The sequence below is a fragment of the Syngnathoides biaculeatus genome, chromosome 20, assembly GCF_019802595.1.
Source record: "Syngnathoides biaculeatus isolate LvHL_M chromosome 20, ASM1980259v1, whole genome shotgun sequence".
In the NCBI taxonomy this organism is placed as follows: Eukaryota; Metazoa; Chordata; class Actinopteri; order Syngnathiformes; family Syngnathidae; genus Syngnathoides; species Syngnathoides biaculeatus.
The window spans coordinates 4,673,099-4,682,962 of record NC_084659.1 but is presented as its reverse complement, the minus strand read 5'-3'; positions in this window follow the sequence as shown (position 1 = coordinate 4,682,962).

The following is a 9,864-nucleotide window of genomic DNA, read 5'->3' as shown; positions in this document are numbered from 1 at the left end:
TTCAGTTCCCTTCTATGTTATTTTCTTCCTTCCATTTAGAGTCCAATTATGGGTATGTCGCCTGTTCTTAGGAGGAGAGGCCTCCACATCCGGGAGGGGGCGGCGGGGCTCGACCCGGGTCCTCCATAACCGAAAGGCAACGCTCTACCGACTGAGCTAATTTGGTGTCCCTCTGTCTCGGCAACTTTCTGCTCGACTTTAAATACTTTAACTTCTGAACTTCAAAATGTTGCCGGGACATCTGGATCAACCCCCACAAAAAACTCGACAAAAAAAAAAAAAACTTTCTCATCTTTTCTTTTTTACACGCCTTGACGAATTACAGGCCTCACGCACGCAAACACGCAAGCAACGTGAACATCACGCATGTTCCGACCCGCATATTTGTGTCAACTACTATCCCCCATGATGGTATGGCGGCCCCGTGGCTCAGCGGTTAGGGCAATGACCTAGGAGCCAGGGTTTTTGTGGGGTTCGAATCCCACTAGGGCCTCAAGCTCCAACCGTTCCCTTCCATATTAAATTTCAGTTTTCATTGAAATCGTCTTTTATCCAAGTGGCTCAAACTACTGGAATAAGCAAAAGTGTTGATTTTTGCAGCTGTTTTTAATTAGTTTTAATTTTTTTTTTATTTTTTGGAGAAAAGAACTTCGGATGAGGAGGAGGCGCGCATTCGTCCGCCGACCAACTTTTGCTGCTAACCGCCTAGCTGCCTCTATGGCTATCTGCACTTTTAGCTCAGCTTTTTCATCCACCCATCTTGCCTTTCCTTCATTTCCATATTTCGCGTTCCCGTCTCGCTACCCTTTCTTTCCTTGAGATAGTATTTCCTTCGTCTTCTGTTTCCTTCATCCTTCCATCTCCACCCATGTTTCTTCTTCATCCTTTTACTTCTTTTCCATCTATTTATCCACCAGCTTTCCTTTATTTCCATTTTACATTCTCTTTTAATCCCCCAATATGTCCTTCAGTAATATTACTTTCTTGCTTTAGGTTCAGCAAGTGTCCTTTATTTCCTTTTCATCCACCTCATCTGCCCCTTCAAGTTCACATCCTTTCCTTAGTAATCCTACATTATCCCCCTAATCATTTTCCTTTTGGTTATTTCCACCAATCATGTCATTGTTACCCTTCTTGGAACCTTTATCGGCACTGTGCTTCCATGTTTACCATGTCCCCTGGAATTCATCCACCTTCATGATACATTCCTGCCTTTTTCTTCCATCCATTCGATTGGCTGTTTCGCGCTCTCTTCTTCATCTCCCGTCTTTGTTATTTTGTCTTCCTTCCAATTTACGTCCATTAATTCGCCTTGTTTTTCTGAGTGAGAGGACTCTACCCAGTAAGGGGGCGGGCTCGAACCCAGGTCCTCAGACGAAGGCCAACGCTCTAATCGACTGCTAATTTCTGTCCCTCTTTCTCGTCCTTCCCCCCCCCACTCGGCCTTCGCTCTACGTCAATGTTTCGTGTACTCTGGACTTCCACCCCCGAACCAACAACTTCGTACAAAAAAAAAACTTCTCAATCTTTCTTTACACGCCTTGAAGAATTTACGCCCACGCACGCAAACAGCAGCACGTGACATCACGCATGGTGGCCACGCCGCATCTTTGGTGTCAACTACTAATCTCCTATGATGGATGGCGGCCCCCTTTGCTCAGCGGTTAGGGCAATGACGAGTGGAGCCAGGGTTTTCTGGGTTCGAATCCCACTAGGGCCCAACTCCAACCGTTCCCTTCCCCCCTATTATTTCATTTTTTATTGACATCGTCCTTTTATATCAAAAGTGCCTCGCAAACTTTGATTTGCTCACGAAGTACTCGATACCACTCAAACAAGAAGTACTCTCATCTCATTTAGCAAAGCCTTGAACCTTTTTTTCTCAAAACTACTCTTCAGATCTTATTTTACTTACAGCCTCGTTTCTACGAAAGAATGACAACCTCTCCGAAACAAATTAACAAATGCGGCCCCAAAATTTCACTTTTCACCCGGATTTTTCTTCTCCCTTCTTTTTATCCGTGCCCACTGTCGACTTCGCCTTTGATTTCGAGTGAGGAATTCGAGTCCTCCAGGATCTCCAATGCTTGCCGAAGAATCCTTTCGGTTTGCTCTGTCCGGGTTGCTTAAGAGCAATGGAGATGAACTGCTGGTAACTTCATCAATTGAAAGTGTGTGTACATTTGCCACTTCCGCTGACTTCGCGGTGAAACTTATCATATACCTTGCTATGAATGTTCGTAACTTCAAAATGTGTCGGTCATCGGGAAGTCAACCCCCACCAACAAAATCAACAAAAGAAAACTTTCTCATCGCTCTGTCAATGCCATCTCACCTCAAATACGCCGTGTGCTCACGCCACGGTCCCCGCCCACATGTGTGTCCAACCTTCTTCAGGCTGAGCCGTTAGAACGTGGGTCTTGGTTAGAGCGTTCTTTCCGTATCCAGAGGTTGTGGTTCGTATCCTGCTTGTCATCCACTCCCATGCATTCGCCTGACCTTTCCTTCCTTTTCATCGTTTTTCACACCATTCTTGCCATTCTTCTTTTGTCTTTTCTTCCATTGTTGTAATCCCTCTCTTTTCTAATTTCACACTTTCTCCCACATCCTTTTCCTTTTTCATGCCTTATCCTTCTCTTCCATTCCTTCGTCCGCCGTTCTTAACTTCAAAATGTTGCCGTGTACATCGGGACTCTCCCCTCAAACAATCGACAAAACAAAACTTTCTCATCTTTCTTTTACAAGCACCGCCTTTGGAGAATTATACGGGCCCACGCACTCAAACACGCAAGCCACGTGACCGTCACGCATGGTTCCACCCCAATATTTGTGTCACTACTTGAACTGAGTTTTGTATGGCAGCCCCGTGGATCAGCGGTTAGGGCCTTTGCCTCAGTTTACCCCAGGTTTTTTGTGGGTTCGAATCCCTCTACGGCCCTTCACTCCAACCGTTCCCTTCCCTATTATTCATTTCTTGAAATCCGTCTTTTAACACAAGTGCTCAGAAAAACTACTGGAATCAAGCAAAAGTGTTGTTTTGGAGCTGTTTTAATTATTTTTATTTTTTTTTATTTTTTGGAGAAACCTCGGGTGAGGAGGAGCCGACGCTTTCGTAGCCGATCCAACTGTTGACTGCTAAGCGCGCCTAGCCTCTATGGCTATCTTGCACTTTTTGCTCATCTTTTTTCATCCACCATATCCATCATTCGTAACTCTCAAATGTTGTCTGTTTCAATCGGGATCACCCCACAAACAAATCAACAAGAACACTTTCTCATCGCTCTGTCAATGTCAATGCCGCTCACAGCAAATACTGCATGTGACGTTCACGCACAGTCCCGCCCACATGTGGTCAACCTTCTCAAGTATGAGCGCTGTTGACCGTTGTTCTGGTTAGAGCTTTGCGTTTCCGTAATCCGAGGTTGTGGGTTCATATCCCGCTGATCCCTCCCTCCACTCCCAGTCATGCCTGACCTTTTCATCTTTTTTCGCGCCCATTCTTCCTTTTGTCCTTTTCTTCCATTTGTTTGTACTCCCTCTTTTTTCATTATTTCACACTTTCCCACATCATCCTTTCCTGTTTCATGCCTTATCTTGCTCTTCCATCCTTCCGGTCGTAACTCAAATGTTGCCGTGTACATCGGAAACTCATCCCCACAAACAAATCGGACAAAAACACTTCTCATCTTCTTTTAACACACACATCACGCCTTAAGAATTTAACGGGCCACGCACGCAAACACGCAAGCACGTTACGTCAACGCATGGTGCCCCACCACATATTTGTGTCAACTACTATTACGGCATATTGTCTGCGGCCCCCGTGGATCTCGGTTAAAGGGCTTTGGCCTAAAGTGGTCCATGGTTTGTGGGTTCGAATCCGCTAGGGCCGTCAACTCCAACCGTTCCCTCCTATATTAATTTCATTTTCATTGAAATCGTCCTTTTTATCAAAGTGCTCCAAACTAACTGGAACAAGCAAAAGTGTTGATTTTGCAGCTGTTTATATTATTTTTTATTTTTTTTTATTTTTTGGAGAAAGACTTCGGATGAGGAGGAAGGGCGACGCTGTCGTACCGATCCACTGTTGAACTGCTACGCTAGCCTAGCCTCTATGGCTATCTTGCACTTTTAGCCTAATCTTTTCATCCACCCATCTTTCTTTTCCTTCATATTCCATATTTCCTTCCCTTTTCATCCACCCGTCAGGGGGGGGGGGTGGGCCCGTCCCTGTTCTTGTTTCGATCCTTCTCTTTCTTCTTTTCATCTTCTCTTCTATCCTCATTTCCATATTTCTTTCCGTGAGTTCACATCCTTCTTTTCCATATTTCCTTCTCCTTCTCATCCACCCGTCTTTCCTTTCATCCTTTCCCTTCCTTATCATACTTCTCTTCCATCCTTCTTTCCTATTTCCTTCGCTTTTCATCTTTCTCCCTTTTCCTCCTGAGTTCATCCATTTTCCTTCTTTTTTCATCTTTTTCATCCACCCATCTTTCATTTATTTTCCATAATTCTTTTCCTTGAGTTCATCCTTCATTTCTTCCATCGAGTTTCATCCTTCTTTTTCATTTTCCTTCCCTTTTCATCCCACCTCTTTCCTTAGTCCATTCCTTTCTTCTCTTCCATCCGTCCTTCATTTCTTCCATCTTTCTTCTCTTCTTTCTTTTTCATCTTTCCATTCCAGCCGTTGTTTCCTTGTTCATCCTTTACTTCTTTTCCTCGATTTATCCCCCATCTTTCTTTATTTTCCATTTTACCTACCCTTTTTCATTCACTCCATCTTTCATATTTCCTTCTCTTTCATCCACCCATCTTTCCTGTTCTTATTTCCATATTATCTTCCTTTCCCTTTTCATCCACTCGTCTGTTCTTGTTCATCGTCTCTTTCTTTTTCAATCTTCAATCTTCTCTTCCATCGTCTTTCCATATTTCTTTCCTTCCTGAGTTCCTCATTTCCTTCTTCTCATCCACCCATCTTTCCTTTTCCTTCATTCCATATTTCTTCCCTTTTTCCTCCACCCCCTCTTTCCTGAGTCCAAACCTTTCCTTCTCTTCCGCCTTCATTTCTTCCATTCCACCCGTGTTTCCTTGTTAATAGTCCTTTACCTTCTTTTTTCAGCTATTTATCCCCCATTTTTTTTCCATTATTTCCATTTTACACCCTACCCTTTTCATCCACACCATCTTTCCTTTTCCTTCATTTCCATATTTCCTTCCTTTCATTCCACCCATCTGTTCCTTGTTCATCCTTCTCTTCAATTTTCCTTTCCATTTTATTTTCCTTGAGTTCATCATTTCCTTCTTCTCATCCACCCATCTTTCCTTTCCTTTCATTGCCATATTTTCCTTCCCTTTTTCATCCACCCGTCTTTCCCTTGAGTCCACCCTTCTTCTCTGTCCGTCCTCATTTCTTCATTCACCCTGTTTCCTCCTTTCCTTGTTTAATCCTTTAACTCTTTTCTCTATTTATCCACCCATTTTTCCTTTATTTCCATTTTACCTACTCCTTTTCATCCACCCATCTTTCCTTTCCTTTCATTTCCATATTTCCTTCCTTTCATCCACCCATCTGTTCTTGTCATCCTTCTCTTCAATCTTTCATTTCCATATTTCTTTCCATTGATTCATCATTTCCTTCTTCTCATCCACCCATCTTTCCTTTCGCTTTCATTTCTCATATTTCCTTCCTTGTGCATCACCCGTCTTCCGTGAGTCAACCCACCTTTCCTTCCGCCCTCCTCCGTCCTTCATTTCTCTTCCATTCCACACGCGTGTTTTCCTGTTAATCCTTACCTTCTTTTCTCTATTATCCAACCCATTTTTCCTTTATTTCCATTTTATATTACTCCCTTTTCATCCACCTATCTTTCCTTCCTTCATTTCCTATTTCCTTACCCTTTTCATCCACCCTCTTTCCTTGTTCCATTTTCCTTTCCTTTTACATCCACCTGTGTGCTTCCTTTAGTCCATCCTTTCGCTCTCTTCGTCCTTCATTTCTTCTTCATCCTTCCATTCCACCTGTGTTACCTTCTTTTTGCATCTTTTTATTCCACCCATATTTTCCATTTTACCTCCACCTTTTCATCCCACATCTTTTTCCATATTTCCTTCCCTTCTCTCCCTTGAGAATCGTCATTTCCTCCCTTCTTCCTTTCATCCTTTTCCCATTCCCCATGTTTTTCTCATTCCCTTTACTTTCTTTCCATCTATTGTCCACCCATCTTTCCGTCATTTCACATTTTTACATCTCTCTTAATCACCAATCTGTCCTTCATTATATTACTTTCTTTGCTGAGTTCAAGTGTTCTTTAGTTCCTTTTCATCCACCTCCCTCAGTAGATCCTTTCCTTAGTAATCCTACATATCCCCTCTCCTCCTAATTATTTTCCATTTGGTTATTTCCACCAAATCATGTCATTGTTACCCTTCTTGGAACCTTTTTCGGCAATGGTTCTTCCATGTACCAGGGAATTATCCAGCTTTCAATGTAGTTGAACATACAATTCCTGCCATTTTCTCATCCATTCCATTTGCTGTATTCGCGCTCTCTTTTCTTCAGTTCCCTTCTATGTTATCTTTGTCTTCTTTCCAATTAGAGTCCAATTAATGTCGCCTCGTTCTGAGGAGGAGAGGACTCCACACAGGGAGGAGGCGGGGCTCGCGAACCCGGGTCCTCAGAACCGAAGGCCAACGCTCTACCGACTGAGGCTAATTTGGTGTCCCTCTGTCTCGGCCTTTCTGCTCTACTTAACCTTCGGAACTTCAAAAGTTGCCGTGTACATCTGGAATCACCCCCCAAACAACAACTCGACACAAAAAAAAAACTTTCTCATCTTTACCTTTTAACCGCCTTGAAGAATTTACAGGCCCACGCACGCACACCCCACGCACGCACGTGACATCACGCATGGTGCCACCCCGCATATTTGTGTCAACTACTATACCCATGATGGCTTATGGCGCACCCGTGGCTCAGCGGTGGGTTAGGGCAATGACCCTAGTGAGCCAGGTTTGTGTCTTGGCGGGTTCGCCAATCCCGCTAGGGCCTCACCTCCAACCGGTCCCTCACACTATTAATTTCAGTTTTCATTGAAATCGTCTTTTATCAAAAGTGCTCCAAACTAACTGGAATCAAGGCAAAAGTGTGATTTTGCAGCTGTTTTAATTATTTTATTTTTTTTTATTTTTTTGAGAACAAGACTTCGGATGAGGAGGAGGCGACGCTTCGTAGCCGACCAACTGTTTGACTGCTAACGCTAGATAGCCTCTATGGCTATCTGCACGTTTAGCTCATCTTTTATCCACACATCTTTCCTTTCCTTCATTTCCATATTTCCTTCCCTTTTCATCCACCCGTCTGTCTTGTCATCCTTCTCTTCTTCTTTTCAATCTTCTCTCGGTATCCTTCATTTCCATATTTCTTTCCTTGAGTTCATCTTCTTTCCATATTTCCTTCTCTTCTCATCCACCCGTCTTTCCTTTCCATCCTTCCCTTCCTTATCATCTTCTTTCCATCTTCATTTCCATATTTCCTTCGCTTTTCATCTTTCCTTCCCTTTACTTGAGTTCATCCTTTCCTTCTTTTTCATCTTTTCATCCACCCATCTTTCCTTTATTTCCATAAATCTTTCCTTGAGTTCATCCTTAATTTCTTCCCTCGAGTTCATCCTTCTGTTCCATATTTCCTTCCCTTTTCATCCACCCGTCTTTCCTTGAGTCCATCCTTTCCTTATCTTCCGCCTTAATTTCTTCCATCTTGTCTTCTCATTCTTTCTTTTTCATCCTTCCATTCCAGCTGTGTTTCCTTGTTCATCCTTACCTTCTTTTTCATTCTATTATCCACCCATCTTTCCTTTATTCCAGTTTACCTACCCTTTTCATTCACCCATCTTTTCCATATTTCTTCTCTTTTCATCCACCCATCTTTCCTTCCTTCATTTCCATCTTTCCTTCCTTTTCATCCACTCGTCGTTCTTGTTCATCCTTCTTTCTTTTCAATCTTCTCTTCCATCCTTCATTTACATATTTCTTTCCTTGAGTTCATCATTCCTTCTTCTCATCCACCCATCTTCCTCTTCCTTCATTTCCCTATTTCCTTCCCTTTTCATCCACCGGTCTTTCCTTGAGTCCAACCTTTCCTTCTCTTCCGTCCTTCATTTCTTCCATTCCACCCGTGTTGCCTTGTTAATCCTTTACCTTCTTTTTCATCTATTTATCCACCCATTTTTCCATTATTTCCATTTTACCTACCCTTTTCATCCACCCATCTTTCCTTTCCTTCTTTCCATATTTCCTTCCCTTTTCATCCACCCATCTGTCTTGTTCATCCTTCCTTCAATGCTTTCATTTCCATATTTATTTCCTTGATTCATCATTCCTTCTTCTCATCCACCCATCTTTCCTTCCTTCATTTCCATATTTCCTTCCCTTTTCATCACCCGTCTTTCCTTGAGGCCAACCTTTCCTTCTCTTCCGTTCCTTCTTTCTTCATTCCACCCGTGTTCCTTGTTAATCCTTTACCTTCTTTTTCATCATTTATCCACCCATTTTTCCTTTATTTCCATTTTACCTACCCTTTTCATCCACCCATCTTTCCTTTCCTTCATTCCATATTTCCGTCCCTTTTCATCCACCCATCTGTTCTTGTTCATCCTTCTCTTCAATCGTTCATTTCCATATTTCTTTCCTTGAGTTCATCATTCCTTCTTCTCATCCCCCATCTTTCCTTTCCTTCATTTCCATATTTCCTTCCCTTTTCATCCACCCGTCTTTCCTTGAGGCCAACCTTCCTTCTCTTCCGTCCTTCATTTCTTCCATTCCACCCCCGTGTCCTTGTTAATCCTTTACCTTCTTTTTCATCTATTTATCCACCCATTTTTCCTTTATTTCCATTTTACCTACCCTTTTCATCCACCTATCTTTCCTTTCCTTCATTTCCATATTCCTTCCCTTCATCCACCCACTTTCAATTCCATATTTCCTTTCCTTGTCATCCAACCTTGTCTTTCCTTGAGTACATCCTTTCCTTCTCTTCCGTCGTCACTCTTCTTCATCCTTCCATTCCACCTGTGTTACCTTCTTTTTCATCCTTTTTACCACCCATATTTCATTTTACCTACCCTTTTCATCCCCACATCTTTCCATATTTCCTCCCTTCTCTCCTTGAGGATCGTATTTCCTTCTCTTCTGTCCTTCATCCTTCCATTCCACCCATTTCTTCTTCATCCTTTACTTTCTTTTCCATCTATTTATCACCCATCTTTCCTTTATTCCATTTTACATTCTCTTAATCCACCAATCTGTCCTTCAGCTATATTACTTTCTTTGCTTGAGTTCAAGTGTTTTTAGTTCCTTCCTTAGTAATCCTACCATTTCCCCCTAATTATTTTCCATTGGTTATTGTACAACAAAATCATGTCATTTGTTACCTCTTGGAACCTTTTTTCGGCAATGTTCTTCCATGTCCGGGGAATTATCCAGCCTTCAATGTAGTTGAATACATTCCTGCCTTTCTTCCATTCCATTCGATGCTGTATTCGCGCTCTCTTTCTTCAGTTCCCTTCTATGTTATTTTGTCTTCCTTCCAATTTAGAGTCCAATTAATGTCGCCTGTTTGAGGAGGAGAGGACTCTACACAGGGAGGGGGCGGGGCTCGAACCGGGTCCTCAGAACTGAAAGGCCAACGCTCTACCGACTGAGCTAATTTGCGTGTCCCTCTGTCTCGGCCTTTCTGCCTCTACTGTAACCTTCGGAATTTCAAAATGTTGCCGTGTACATCTGGAATGCACCCCCAACAAAACAACTCGACAAAAAAAAAACTTTCTCAGCTGTCTTTTTCTGGTTTACACCGCTTGTGAAGAATTT